The sequence below is a fragment of the Hypanus sabinus genome, chromosome 15 (assembly GCF_030144855.1).
Source record: "Hypanus sabinus isolate sHypSab1 chromosome 15, sHypSab1.hap1, whole genome shotgun sequence".
NCBI lineage: Eukaryota > Metazoa > Chordata > Chondrichthyes > Myliobatiformes > Dasyatidae > Hypanus > Hypanus sabinus.
This window is the reverse complement of record NC_082720.1, coordinates 83563084-83577722: the sequence shown is the minus strand read 5'-3', so window position 1 is coordinate 83577722 and position 14639 is coordinate 83563084. Positions and strand designations below refer to the sequence as shown.

Sequence of the window (14639 nt, the reverse complement as noted above, 5' to 3'; positions counted from 1 at the left end):
AGCATATAGGAAGCAGGTTGAAAATCTAGCTGAGTGGTGCCATAACAACCTCTCACTCAATGTCAGCAAGATCAAGGAGCAGACTATTGACTGCAAGAGGAGGAATCTGGAGGTTTTAATCTTGACCTGTGTCCAGTATGTAAGTGCAATTACAAAGAAATCATGATGGCACCTCTACTTCCTTAGAAATTTGTGAAGAATTGGCATGATATCTAAAACTTTGGCAAACTTCTATATCTGTGTGATGAAGAGTATATTATCACAGACTGGTATGGAAACACCAACACTCTTGAATGGAAAATCCTATAGAAAGTACTGGATGTGGCCTAGTCTGTCACAGGTAAAGCTCTCCCCACCATTGAGCACATCTACACAGAGCACTGTTACAGGGAAACAGCATTCATCGTTGTGGATCCCACTACCTGAGTTATGCTCACTTCTCACTGCTGCCATCAGGAAAAATGTACAGGAGCCTTAGGCCTCACACCATAAAGCTAAGGATCAGTTATTACCCCTCAACCATCAGGCTCTTGAACCAGAGGAGGATAATTTAATTCAATCTCACTTGTCTCATTGCTGACCTGATCCCACTATCTATAAACACACTTTCAAGGACACTTTGTCCCATGTTCTCGATATTTATTGGATATTTATTTATTATTATTCTTTTTTTTGTATTTGCTCAGTTTGTTGTCTTTTGTACACTGGTTATCCGTCCTGTTGGAGCAGTCTTTCATTGATTCTTTTATGGTTATTGGATTTATGGAGTATGCCCGCAAGAAAATAAATCTCATGGTTGTATACGGTGATATCTTTGTACTTTGATAAAAAATTTACTTTGAATTTTGAACTATTCATTAAAATAATGTGGAGATATTATTATCATACTGAGTGTCTTTTGTGGAATTTTTGATTTATGGTCAAAGTTGACTTATGGATGTCTATAAAAATGAGACCCATTCATTATCTGCAGGATGCCTGTATTGCATATAAAGTAGCCTTCTCTGTCATTGGTTTCTTAATCGGCATAATTCATACTCACAAATTTGTGCTTCTGTTACTGCTGATTTCCCCACCATATATGTTTAAAGTCTCCATGATTATTGTTTCATCCTTATTATATACACCATTAATTTTCTAATTTATTCTAGGTTCTATATGACTATTACAGCTACTAATAGTGCTGCTTCTTGGCTCCATCCAAACAGATTTTATTACTTCATTTTCCAAATGGTGATATTTTTTCCTCTACAGCCTTTATGTCATTAACTATTATGAGGACTAACCCTCTTCTATTTGACTATCTTTTCTAAAAGTCTCCCAGAATATTTAATTCACAATCTTAGCCATGTTGCAAACTCACCTTTGTAATGGTTGTGGAGTCAAGCATTTATTTGTGCCAATAATTCCTGCATTTTTGAACTTAGGATCAGGTTTATTATCACTGGCATACATTGTAAAATATATTGTTTTGTGGAAGTAATAAAGTGCAATTACTATAAGTCACAAATGAATAATGCAAAAAAGGAATAATAAGGTAGTATTGATAGATTCATAGATTGTTCAAAAACATGATGGGGGAGGGAAAAAAACTGTTCCTAAAACATTAAGTGTGGGCTTTTAGCCTTTGATACTTCCTCCTCGAAGGCGGAAGTACAAAGAGGGCATGTCCCAGAGTCTGAGACTCCTTGATGATGGACATTGACTTCTTGACGTACAATCTCTTGATGATGTCCGCGATAGTAGGGAGGGCTGTGCTAATGAGTCTAGCTAAGTCTACAAACCGCTGCAGCCTTTTTCAATCCTGTTCATCAGAGCCTCCATATCAGACAGTGATGTAACCATACAACTGCACAAATTTCTGTGTCTTTGGTGACATACCAAATCTCCTTAAATTTCTAATGAAGAAGAGCTACTAGCAAGCCAGGAACTTGAGGCAGCTTACCCTCTCTATTGCTGACCCCTCAGTGAAGACTGTTGTGCATTCTGACTTTCCTTTCCTGAAGTTTATAATCAATTCCTCTGCTCTTCTGAAAATGCTGGAATCACTTAGTAGATCAGCAGCATGAGTGTGAAAAAGAATTTTAAACATTTCAGGTTAAAACCCTCTTCCTTCCCTTTCTGCCATGATCCATGGTTGTCTCTTCTTCAGCCCTTCACCTCTTCCAGCTTCTTACCTCATTCCTCCTTCCTCATCACCTGATTTCACCTATCATCTGCCACCTCCCCCACCTTCTTATTCTGGTTTCTTCCCCCATCCTTTCCAGACATGATAGTTGGCATTGACCCAAAATGTCAGCTATTTATACCCCTCCATGGATACTGCTTGCCACGCTGAGTTGCTTCAGCACATTCCGCATATTGCTCAAGATTTCCAGCATCTGCAGAACTTTGTGTCCCATTCAGAAAGGTGTTTTACTTGAAACATTAACTCCATTGTTCTTTCATTCGATGACGCCTGATTTACTGAGTATATCAATCATTTCCAATTTTTATTTCTGATTTTCAGTACCATTTTTTCTTTATTTTCATTGTCTAGGGATGTGGATGTTGCTGAGAAAGCCAGCATTTAACACAATCACTAGTAGTTCTCAAAAGGTTGGTGCTTTGCATTTCTTATTAGCTACAGTTGAAAAGGCAATTGAAGCTTTGTGTAGTTATCGAATCTTCTGTTGAAATCCCAGAAGTTCCACATAGAATGGTCAGCATGTAATGCTTGAAAGATCAGAGCTTTCATGGACATCTCAAGCTTCTGCAACATAGACAATCAGTGATAGCTGGGCTCATTCAGTTTCCTAGCAGTGTGCTAAGAAACTTACCTATTGTCTCTGTATTAGATTGTAAGATTAGATCTGATGCATGGACAACAGGATATGCATTTAAATGGGAATGGGTGTGAGGGAAAGCAAAGCAGAATTGTAAAAATTGTTTTTAATGTTTTGAATTATCTTTAGTTTTTTATGGATATGGATGATTTTGGATATATATAAATGTAACAGTCATAAAAGCTCTTTAGCATCTTTAATCTGTCTGTTTTAAACATGGGTCTCTGTGTCTCCCTCTGTAACTGCTTCCTTAGACTCCTCATTGGAAGTCCACAGTCACTTTCAAAGTAAATTTATTATCAAAGTACATAGGGATATGTCACTATATACAACACTGAGGTTCGTTTGTATCTGGGCATACTCAATAAATCCATAGTATAATAATAACCATAATAGAATTATTGAAAGACTGCACCAACTTGGGTGTTCAACTAATGTGCAAAAGATACAAATTGTGCAAATATAAAAAGATTTAAATAATAATAAATTGATAAGTAATAAATATCAATATCATGAGATGAATCATCCTTGAAAGTGAATCCATAGGCTGTGGGAACATTTCAATGACGAAGTGAAGTTGAATGAAGTTATTCCCTTGGGTTCAAGAGCCTGATGGTTGAGGGGTAGTATCTATTCCTGGACCTGGTGGTGTGAGGCCTAAGGCTTGTTCCTGATGGTAGCAGTGGGAAGAGAGCATGCCCTGGTGGGGGCCCCTGATGCTGAATGTTGCTTTCCTATGGTGTCTCATGTAGATGGTGTGAAGGGCTTTACCCGTGAAGGACTGGGCCACCTTAGAATGGTGATAACATCTCCATGTTAACAATCAACGAAGTGTACTACAATGATGCGTGCTTAGCACATTGATCTACTTTCTCTTCACTCATGACTGTGTGGCAAAGCAGAGCTCAAACGTAATCTATAAATTCACAGGTGACACCAGTGTTGATAAAATTGCAGATGGAGATGAAGAGAGGTGTAGCAGGAATGAGATAGATTGGCTGGTTGAGTGCTGTTGCAAGACCAAAAAATTGATTGAGGACTTCAGGAAGATCAAATTTAGAGAACACGCAACAGTCCTCATTGAGGGATCAGTGGGGGTAAGAGTGAGAGCTGTAAATTCCCGGGTGGCTTGTCCTGGACTCAATGCATTGATATAATCACAGAGAAGGAACATCTGTGGCTGTACTTGGATAGGAGTTTGAGGAGATGAGGCATGTCACCAAAGCTTCTTCAAGTTTCTACATATGGAGTTAGAGAATCACAAGAGGTTGCAGGGAGTATTAGATTCATGCAGTTCCATCATGGGAACAATCCTCACCACCATTGAAAACATCTTCAAGAGCCACTGCCTCAAGTAGACAGCATCAATCATTAAAGACTCTCACCATCTGGGACATATCTCTTCTTGTTACTAACATTAGGGAGGATATACAGTATCCTCAAGACTTACACTCAACGATTCAAGAACAGCTTGTTCCACTCCACCATCGTATTTCTGTATGGTTTAGATGCTTCCTCATTAGTCCTTTTTCATTTGCACTGCTTATTTATTTTGTAATTTATAGTAATTTTATGTCTTTACAAAATGCTGCTGCTGCAAAACATCAAATTTTACACCAGGTCAGGCAGTGATAATAAACCCATTCTGATTCTAATGGCCAGCTCAGTCTGTTAAAGGATTTAAGTCTGACTTAAAATCAGAAGATCATATGCTGCAGGTTCAGATGGGAGCTGGCTTTCTGGAGAAGCCACAATTTGTTTCTGACTTTTTCTTGTTATTGATGTGAATGTACAAGTGCTCGGTGATTTTTACCCTTGCTTTAACCCAGGCAACCTGTTCATATTCTATACCTTCACAGTATGGTCTGGGTCAATTTTGACCCAGCCCAAGAATCCCCTCATAACAAGTGTCTATACCAAATTTTGAACCTCAGATCTATTTAGAATGTATAAATAGCCAATCTGACATTAATAAATGGGTGATTAATCCTTAATAATGTTTCAGAGATTTAAAATCCATTTCAGTAGAAACGGGTCAAATTTGACCTGGAACAGCCACAATGTATAAAACTTTGTAGCACCTGTACAAAAGTTTAAAATTTTTTAAAGTATTTTCATTTTTGCATATTTTGGGTCACTTTAGGAAAAGTCATTAAATTTTGACTAAAAAAATGGCATTTAGGGTGTTTTTACTTCTGTCAAGTGTCAAAATGGGTCAAATTTGACCTGAACAGTATGTAAGAGTTAAATTGCAGAACTCCACAGGGATGTGACAGCTGCTGTGGGATTTTTGCTGACTTTAGGCTTCTGAGCCACCAGTTGCTTGTGGAAATGGGTGTATTAGATACATTTCACTTGAAGTATGGTCTGTATGGGAGAATCAGCAAATCCCTGTAGTGCAGAGTAGAGAGAGAATATAGCTTTCTGCAGGAGGCTATCTTCCAGCAGCCTGCACAACTTTTCTCCTTGCATCTCATCAGAAACTGAGATATGTCTCTAAAATCTGCCAGCTGTTAGAATCGTCTGCAACGTTTAAATAGGATACCAGTTGCTATAAAGAGAATCATGGCAAAGAACATTTATTGTTTCCAGCAAAATTGAGCTGCAATAGGGTTGGGGGTTATTGTGTTCTTAGAAAAATAGGTATCCACAATATGGGCCAAAATCATCTGCACTTTTGTCAAGAGGCTCTACTCAGAAACAAATTTTGTGGATTAATTCACTTTTTTCACATAAATTTTATTCTCAAATGTTTGGGTTGTTATTTGTGAATTCCGTAACCTGTACAGCCGTAATCTGAGGGGTTTCATGTACTATTTTAGGTGTAGTGTTTTCTGTCTTGAACTAGTGCTAATCAGTCACTATATTTGATCACTTTCTGAAAGATCCAGCTAACACAAATGGTAGATCAATGCACAGAAAGCTGGATGAGCTCAGAAGTTCAGGCAGCATCAGGGATGGAAATGGATAGTCAACCTCTCAGGTTGAGATCTTAATCTGAATTCAAAAATCAAGGTGTGATAGGCAGTATAAAAGGGTGGAGGGAAAGAGGACATACCCTCAAGATTCAGGGGGAGTAGATTTAGGACAGAGATGAGGAGGAACTGCTTTTCCCAGAGAATGGTAAATCTGTGGAATTCTCTGACGTGTGAAACAATGGAGGCTACATCAGTAAACATTTTTAAGACAAGGTTGAATAGATTTATGCATAATAGGGGAATTAAGGGTTATAGGGAAAAGGCTGATAGTGGGAAATGAGTCCATGGCGAGATCAGCCATGATCTTATTGAATGGCAGAGCAGGCTCAATGGGCCAGATGGCCTACTCCTGCTCCTATTTCTTATGTTCTTATGTTCAATAGCTGGATGCAAGTGGGTGGTGTGGTGTTGATAGGCAGAGGGGAAAATGAAAATAGTAGCAAAATCTGGGAGGAGATAAATAGAAGTGAGAAAGAGATGAAGATGATGGAATCTGATAAGAAAGAGAAGTGGAATTTGGAAAGAGAGAGATGGGAGGAGTTGGGGAGGGGAATTAGTGGACAGAGTGTGGGGGTAATGGGCAGATGGAACAGGTGGAGAAGGATAAAGATTACCAGAAGTTGGAGAACTCAGTGTTCATGCCATTAGGTTATAGAATACCCAGTGAAATATGGGGTGCTTTTCCTCTAGTTTTCATTTAACCTCATCTTGTCAATAAAGGAGGCTGATGAATGAATGTTGGCGTGGTAAAGAGGAAGAAAATTAAAATGGCTGGCAAGCAAGAGATCCAGTTGACTGTAGTGGGCAGAGTGAATGTGGTTTGGAATTCAGTGAAGAAGGCAGTTAGCACTGGCTGGATGCTACAAACATTACAGGCAGCTGGCAGCTTAACTAGGCACACAGTCTATATTTTACTGGATTGCCTTCTTTAAATATGTATCATGATTCCTTTACATAGTTTTGGGGCTCTTAATTTAAAGTTTTCAGCAATGCCACATCTATACATTACCCTCCATGCCTACTTCTGCCCTGGAAATAGAAGATGTGAGTGAGAAAGATCTGATTCTAGGTTGAGAAGTGACAAATAAGATGAGATGCTCTTTTTTGCTGGGCTTCTCCTTCTAGTCCACAGTAACTTCAGCTTCTGAAGTAGAGAATTCCCTAGGGTTTCCATGGCTTTTCCATCAAAGTTATGGAACCAGGCAGATAAATCACACAGGAATTCAGTTCTGTGTTTTGGAGGTTTAAAAATATGTATACAGAGAAGGAATTGGGCTATATGCAGTGTTGTAAAAAGGATGAATATTACACTTTTGAAAGATTGGCTTACAAAAGAGAAAAATGGGCACTCATGCATATGTACATGCAATCTTCTATTATTTACTAAGTTAAGTTAGCTGTTTGTGAATCACAGATGACAGCCTTCCTGTTCACTGAGGCAATTATGGGCCATTTCCTTCTGCATGAATTGAAGCCCAGCTGCTGCAGAGCAGTAATGGAGCTAATGATACAGCACTCTGCGGACACCATGTCTGCCTCATGTCGTTCTACTTTATTTAAAGTTCATGATTTCATATTCGTGTCTCACTTCGATTCCTGCTGAAGAACTGGGTATTGTCCAGTCATGCACTCACGATAACCCCCTTTCCCACTAAATTATGGATGAAGCAATCACGCTGCCTGTAAAAGCAAAAGGAAAATGCTGAAATGCTCAGTAAATCAGACAGCATCTATGAAGTGAGAAACAGAGTTAACATTTCTGGTCAATGATCTTTCAGCAGAATTATGAAGATGTTGGAGGGCGATGAACACTACTAACATTGCAGGGAAGGGGGAAATGAAGAGAGCTATCAAAAAGGAAGGATAGAGACCAGGAGACATTGAACGACAATAAGCGATAGTGGTATTGATTGAAAGCAGGTGTCAAGATCATAATGAAAGGCATATCAGGTGAAGGTAGAGATGCAAATAGGAGATCTGTGGAATCTGAAATTACCGGATAAGGACAAAGAAAATAAATGGTGGAAACATGAGATGCAAGGCTGTGATAGCTGATTATCTGAAATGGTGAAAATCAGATCCTAAAGGCAGTAAACTGACTCATTGGAAGATGATTTGCTGTTCCTTACTCATTATAGCCAAAGACACAGAGATCAGAATGTGAATGGGATGTTAAAGTGATGGGTAACTGAAAATTCACGGTCACCCTTGTAGACTGAGTGTTCTCCAAAACAGTCATTTAATCTGCATTTATTCCCCAAATAAAGGGCAGACAATCAATTGGAGTAGAGTAAATTACAAAATGTATGAATAAATCTACCAAACTGGAAAAGGGTACATGGACTCTGTATTGGGGCTGTTTAGAACCCAAAAATTAGAAAATAGTATTGGCTCAAACATTTAGTAATACTCCAAGTATCAATCTGTATTACTCAACAGAAAGAAAGATATACAGACAAGTGATTGATGATTTAGTGAACTTTTAAAAATGCACTCTGTAGCATTAACAAGTTAAATTAGACAAGGATAATATATATCTACTGTGACATTTTATTCAGAATTTTAACAATAATATGTAAAAGTCAATACTGCAGGCACACTTCCCAATTATAGGAGTCTAGTTTGTTATTCAGCAGAGGTATGGACTGAAAACTAGAGTGTCTTATGTATTACCTCATCACTTTTCTTTGAACTGATGATAATACAGAGTGTGATTTTTTTTGAAGAGTCTCATAAGGAGCATTCTTCAGTCCTCTGTCTCAGTTGTTCATTACTGTCATGTGAGTAAGTGATACTAATAAGAAGAAAATGATTTATTTTTCTGAATGACTAATTTTAAATAAGGTTTGTAATACTGTTCAGGGATGGAATAGGAATACATTGATGCTCACAGTATGATGAGTTAAGGGGAGATATAATTTTTGTATCGTATAAAGTGAGTTAATGAGTCCAAATTGTTGTAACAGATAAAAAACTTCTCTAAGAACTAAGATGATGGGCTGATGACTTATTAAATCTTTGTAGTAAGCTCTGAAACCAATGTAAATTTACAATAAGATCCATTATTAATTTCTTCTACTCCCTGTTTTAACAACATACATAGTCACTTGACTTACATTTCTCAGATATATTACTACATAGTGTTGAGGTATGATATCACTCAATCACAAGAAGGACCAAAGTAAACACGAAACGTGTGGTTGCATTTCATAGGCAACACGAGTGAATCTGCAGATGCTGGAAATAAATAAAAAACACAAAATGCTGGCAGAACTCAGCAGGCCAGACAGCATCTATGGGAGGAGGTAATAACGATGTTTCGGGCCGAAACCCTCCCATAGAAGCTATCTGGCCTGCTGAGTTCTGCCAGTATTTTGTGTTTTTTATTGGTTACATTTCATGTTTAACCAGTATACTTTAAATCAAAGTAGTTCATTATTTCAGGCTGGGATCTGGTAGTCTGAGTTCCATAAAAATGACTGTGGGTAAATACTAGAAGAAATTACAATAGATTCTGCTGCTGCTCAATAATTCAGTCTTTGCTATAAGAAATTAATCTTGGACTTATTAAAGAGAGCTGTTCCCCTATAATTTAATCATTTGAGATACTTAACAATGTGAGGAATTTCTGTAAAATTCCATAAGGTTCAACATTTTCCATTGAAAGAGAATCTCATTTGATCCACATTATATAGGATCAAATTGTGTGGGTTGACTTTTAAGGTAACCCGAGATGCTTGGGTAATCCACTGGAAATATTCCTGGTCCCTTAAAAGCAATTCATTTAAAAAAAAGGAATTATTATAGGACACTTTGTCTATACATCAAAGGTGCTATATAAAGTTCCAATGTCCACTCCAGTGTGTGATCGAATAGAAGCAACGCTGTGGCCTTTGGCCTGATTCACATACTGAAATGGAAACTACGGTATGCAGTTCTTGTGACACTCTGAATGCTGAACTTCTAGCTGTTATATCATTACAGTGCTGAATGCTAGGAAGGTGGTCAAAACTTAAAAGACCTCTTTGATGGAAAACCAACCATAGAAAAGGCTGCCACAGGGGTTAAAGGAAATGCAGAGAGGGGAAACAGCAAATCTGAGTGTGTGTGGCCCACTCTACATGATTTACTACCATTGATTGAATACAGTGCCACAAGATGCATTCTGGTCAGTCCAGCAGTTAGTTAAACATTTAGAATCGAGCAGTATAGCATCAAGGTGCTGCAGTAACCAAGGAGGCCCTCAGTGATGTTCGCGCATACAAATTGAACACGGAAATCAAGACTGACACAATCTGCGTATAAACATCAACGTTACATTGGGAACCTTTTAATCATATGTTTTTTTTCCAAAGAGCTATCAGGATTACTTCGTGTTTTGAAATACTAATAAGGGAAGATTTTAAGTAGCACTTTTATGCACTAACATTTCGATAATTATGGCAATAGCTACTGTGCACCTGATAGTGTCATTAGGCTTAATTTTTGCCAGGCAAATATCAGACAAACTGAAGAAAATTGTGCGGAATAGGTCCTTACAGCCTTTCATGTTGTGCAGCCAGCAGACCACTGATTCAATCCTAGCCTAATCACGGGACAATTTACAATGACCCATGCGGGAGGAAACTGTAGCACCCAGAGGAAACACCATGGGGAGAACGTAAGAACTCCTCATAGAGGACACTGGGATTCAGCTCCAAATTCCAACAGCCTGAGCTGCAATAGTGTAGCTCTTACAGCTATGTTATTATGGCACCCCACGAGGACAGTAGAAGGAATAAAATAATACAGAGATAGAGCTGGATGAGATCCAGGTTAGGTACATATTGTGCTAGCAATGAAAGAGCCTTACCCTGCTACTATTAACTTAAAGGTGGCAGTAAGGCATGAGGACAGAGGAAATGTGCTCTATTCATCAGCAAAGCAATCCTTATCTGGCTAAGCTAAAAAAAATCCTGCTAGGAGATAAATCAAATTAAGGAATACTTGAGGGGGAACTGTTAAGGATTCCAGTCGCATTCTGGCATCTTCTTCTCACAGTTTATTGTTTAATTCAAATCTGTCTTGATGGTTGCACAACTTAGCAACATACTCCAAATATTCCTCACATTAAATCAATTCAATCGATTCCAGAATAACAGAATTTAGAGACTGCTCCTTCAAGGGTTTTATAATGTTATGATTTGGAAAGCTAAACAGCGAGTTCTACAGTGCAGCAATGCTGAAGCACTCGCAGCTGAAAGAAAATTAACTGGTGCATTATATATTGAGTGGTCCAGAGTTTGTATTGATTTGGCTCGCAATGATTTGTTAAAAACCTAAAATCAAAACAAAACCCCAGAGGGAGAAATTGATTAAACAGATAAGTTCTGTTTGGTGCCTGGAATATAAGCAGCCACACCCAACGTTTCATGACAAAACCGAGTTATTTCATACTAGTAGAATTGAGCTGATGTTTGTGATTTACACAAAATTCCATCCTTTTCACCTATCAGTCACAAATCTTTCATTGCTTTCTCCCTTAAGTGCATTTCTAGCTTCTCATTTACTGAATTAATGTCCTGCACTCCAAGCAGAGAATAGAGGCATATAATGTTTCCTTCCATTTATAAACGGACAATTATTGACACTATTCTTCTAATTTTCTCCATCACCTCTGTACTATTGTAATGCAAAGTACAGAATTAGCCAAGGTTCTATACATTTTAAGGTAATTTATCTCTTCAATTTCATGCTTCTGGAAATAAGCTCCAGTGATTTGTTCACATTGTTTGCAGACTTTTCCCCCTGTTTTGCTATACCTGATCATTTATCTACCTGTCATTGACTTAACATTCCTTTGCTTTTTTGTTTAGCGGTCACCCTTCCAGAATTGAGAATCTCAAATCAAGTTTAATTGCCATTCAACCCATACATACAGTCGGCCCTCCTTATCAGCGGATTCCGTATGCACGGATTCAACCAACTGCGGATCAGAAAAACCCGGAAGTTCTCTCTCCAGCACTCATTGCTTGAGCATGCACAGACTTTTTTCTTGTCATTATTCCCTAAACAATACAGTATAACAACTACTTACATAGCATTTGCATTGTAATAGGTAATCTAGAAATGACTTAAGAGTACAGGCAGTCCCCGGGTTCTGAATGAGTTCAATTCCTGAGTCCGTCTTTAAGTCGGGTTTGAAGTCGGAACAGGTATATCCCGTATTATTTAGTGTCAGTTAGTCAAACGTTTTTCTTAGTATATAGTACATATTTTACCTTTCTATCCATATAAAACACTTAAGAAACATATGTATTTCAATAATTAAACCACTGTGTTGCTTAGTAATAATTGTAGCTTTCATTGGGGCAGGGCCTTTCACATTCTCCATTAAAGTTATTCCGATCGTTGACCGACTGTAGCCTAACGCTTTTCCAATGACCGATGATGTTTCACCTCTTTCCGATCGCTTTATTACTTCCACCTTATTTTCAATCGTGATCGTGATTATTTTTGTGAACAGAAACACTGCGGATTCGGAGCTGCACTGCCAGGTCCTAATGTCCACCGCACAGAGACAAGTTAAATAAATTCCGGGGTTCCGCTAGGTCCTAAAGACCAACACACTGATACATGTTAAATAAGGGACTTGAACATCTGCAAATTTTGGTTCCGTGGGGGTCCTGGAACCAATCCCCCACAGAAAAGGAGGGCCGACTGTATATCTATATTGAGGTTCATTTGGCAGTTATGTTTTTGTTTTATTCATAATTGCTTATGTCATATATTTGCTATGTTACCATATTTCCTTAAAACATGGGCCATTTGGCCTTTCAAAACTAACCTAGCTCACAACACAATCCCATTCCACATTAACTTTTGCTGTAACTTATCTCTTCATGTTCTCATCTAGTTACACACAGATTTCACACACTAAGGGCAATTTACAGTAACCAATTAACTTACCAAGCTGGACATATTTGGGATGAGAAACCTGACAGAAACCCATGTGGTCAGAGAGAGAACATAGACAGCACAGGGAGTCAGGACAGCAGCCAGACCACTGGACCCATGAGGCAACAGTTTCACTAGCTGTGCCATTATGTTGACCCTTTATCTTGTATTTTATCACAATTTTCATTATTATTTATATTTTATCAATGTTGAAGCTATCCAAATATTTTGATATTCTAAACATCTGAAAATGTTGCTTATAGAGGAGTGATTGATAAGTTTATGGCCTAAGGTAGAAGGAGTCAATTTTAGAAAATCTAGCTCATTTATTTTTCAACATAGTCCCCTCCTATATTTACACACTTAGTCCAGCGGTCGTGGAGCATACAGATCTTGGACCTCCAGAAAGTGTCCACAGTGGGGGTGATTGATAAGTTTGTGGCCTAAGGTACAAGGATTTGAGTTATTAACTTCAAACTTTCTGCATAATCACTCAAAGTATTGAACTTCATGTGCATGTAACCAAAGCTGTATAACTCATCTCCTTCTACTTTAGGCCACACTGCTTGGATTTTCTCAGTACACTTGTGTATTCCTTGTGCATCAATAGTGCAACCACAGGAAGTGGTGGTTGGTTTAAAGAATTCACACTTGTTGGGTCACGCTCTGAGCCTATAATCTTCTAATCTTTTTAACACTGTTTTGCGACTTTGGAGATATTCCATGTCATCCTTGTGGGTAGCAATGAAGTCATCCAAGTAACAGAGTGCCTGGACATCCTTGCAGCACCTGTTCCATAGTCTTCATCCAGAGTGTAGGTGCAGATGCTACTCCAAAGAAAAAGCCTGTTGTAGCGATAAAGCCCTTTGTGTTTGTGTTATACTAAAAAGCAATTTGGACTCATCTCCATCTGTAGGTATGCCTCAGCTAATTCCACTTTACTGAAGTGTTTCTCCCCAGAAAGGTTTGCAAAGGTATCATCTATCCTGTTAGAGGATATTGATCTACTTTCAGCACAGGGTTGATGGTGACCTTAAAATCACCACAGATCCTGACAGAGCTACTGAGAACACTGACATTGTCCATGAACTCCTCTCAAACTTGGAAAGAATTTCTTTATCCTCCAAGCAACCTAGCTCTCTGGCTATAAGGATGGTATAAGGATCCGGACAGCCTTTGTAAAACTTCAGTGTGGCATTTTCATTTAACACAATTTTATTCTTGATATGTTTGAGTTTCCTAAGACCGCTGTTGAACACTGCTGTGGCATCATCCTCTACCTTTTTTTAGTTAGATTGTCTCTATTACAAGGAATGTTACATCCACATTACAGGTGGATCTCCAATCAAGTTGCAGTTGAGTCAACCACTCATGCCCCCACAATGCTGGCCGTCCTGTTTATACCACATATAAGCCTAGTGTGGCTTCTTGGTTGTTGTATTTCACTGCTACAAATGTCAGTACCACAGGAACTATATTTTCTTCAGCATAACTCTCTATCTGGAGATCTACGTGCTTCAGTTCAGTATCTTTGAAATGCCATTCAAAGTCATACTGTGGAATGACTGAAACAGCTGAACTAGTATCTAATTCCATTTTAATTAATTTGCCATTCACTTCTGGTATAAACCATATTGCTTGTCTCTTGTTAGATTTCAAATCTCAAGACTACCTTGTCCTGTGTCGCTCTCATCATTATCGGATTTTTCATCAACAGCATGCAGATTAGTGCTCTTTTTCAAACCTCAACTTGACTGTTAGCTTTTTCTCTTCTCTGTGCATGCAATGTTCTTTGTATGTGCCCTACTTTGCATTTTCAACAAGTTTCACCTTTAGACCTGAATTAGTCTGGTGTACTTGTGCCCCTGCCACAATGGTAACACAATTTGTTTGGCCAGGC

The 14639-nt window shown here is 38.4% G+C and overlaps 1 protein-coding gene and 1 long non-coding RNA gene across 5 annotated transcripts in view; one reads left to right on the top strand and one right to left on the bottom strand.

The window, feature by feature from the left end:
• Nucleotides 1–14639, top strand: part of LOC132405639 (follistatin-related protein 5-like) — a 683401-nt gene that overhangs the window by 205991 nt on the left and 462771 nt on the right. The window lies entirely within an intron of this gene.
• LOC132405207 (uncharacterized) overlaps nt 1–14639 on the bottom strand; it is a 34428-nt gene that overhangs the window by 7467 nt on the left and 12322 nt on the right. The window lies entirely within an intron of this gene.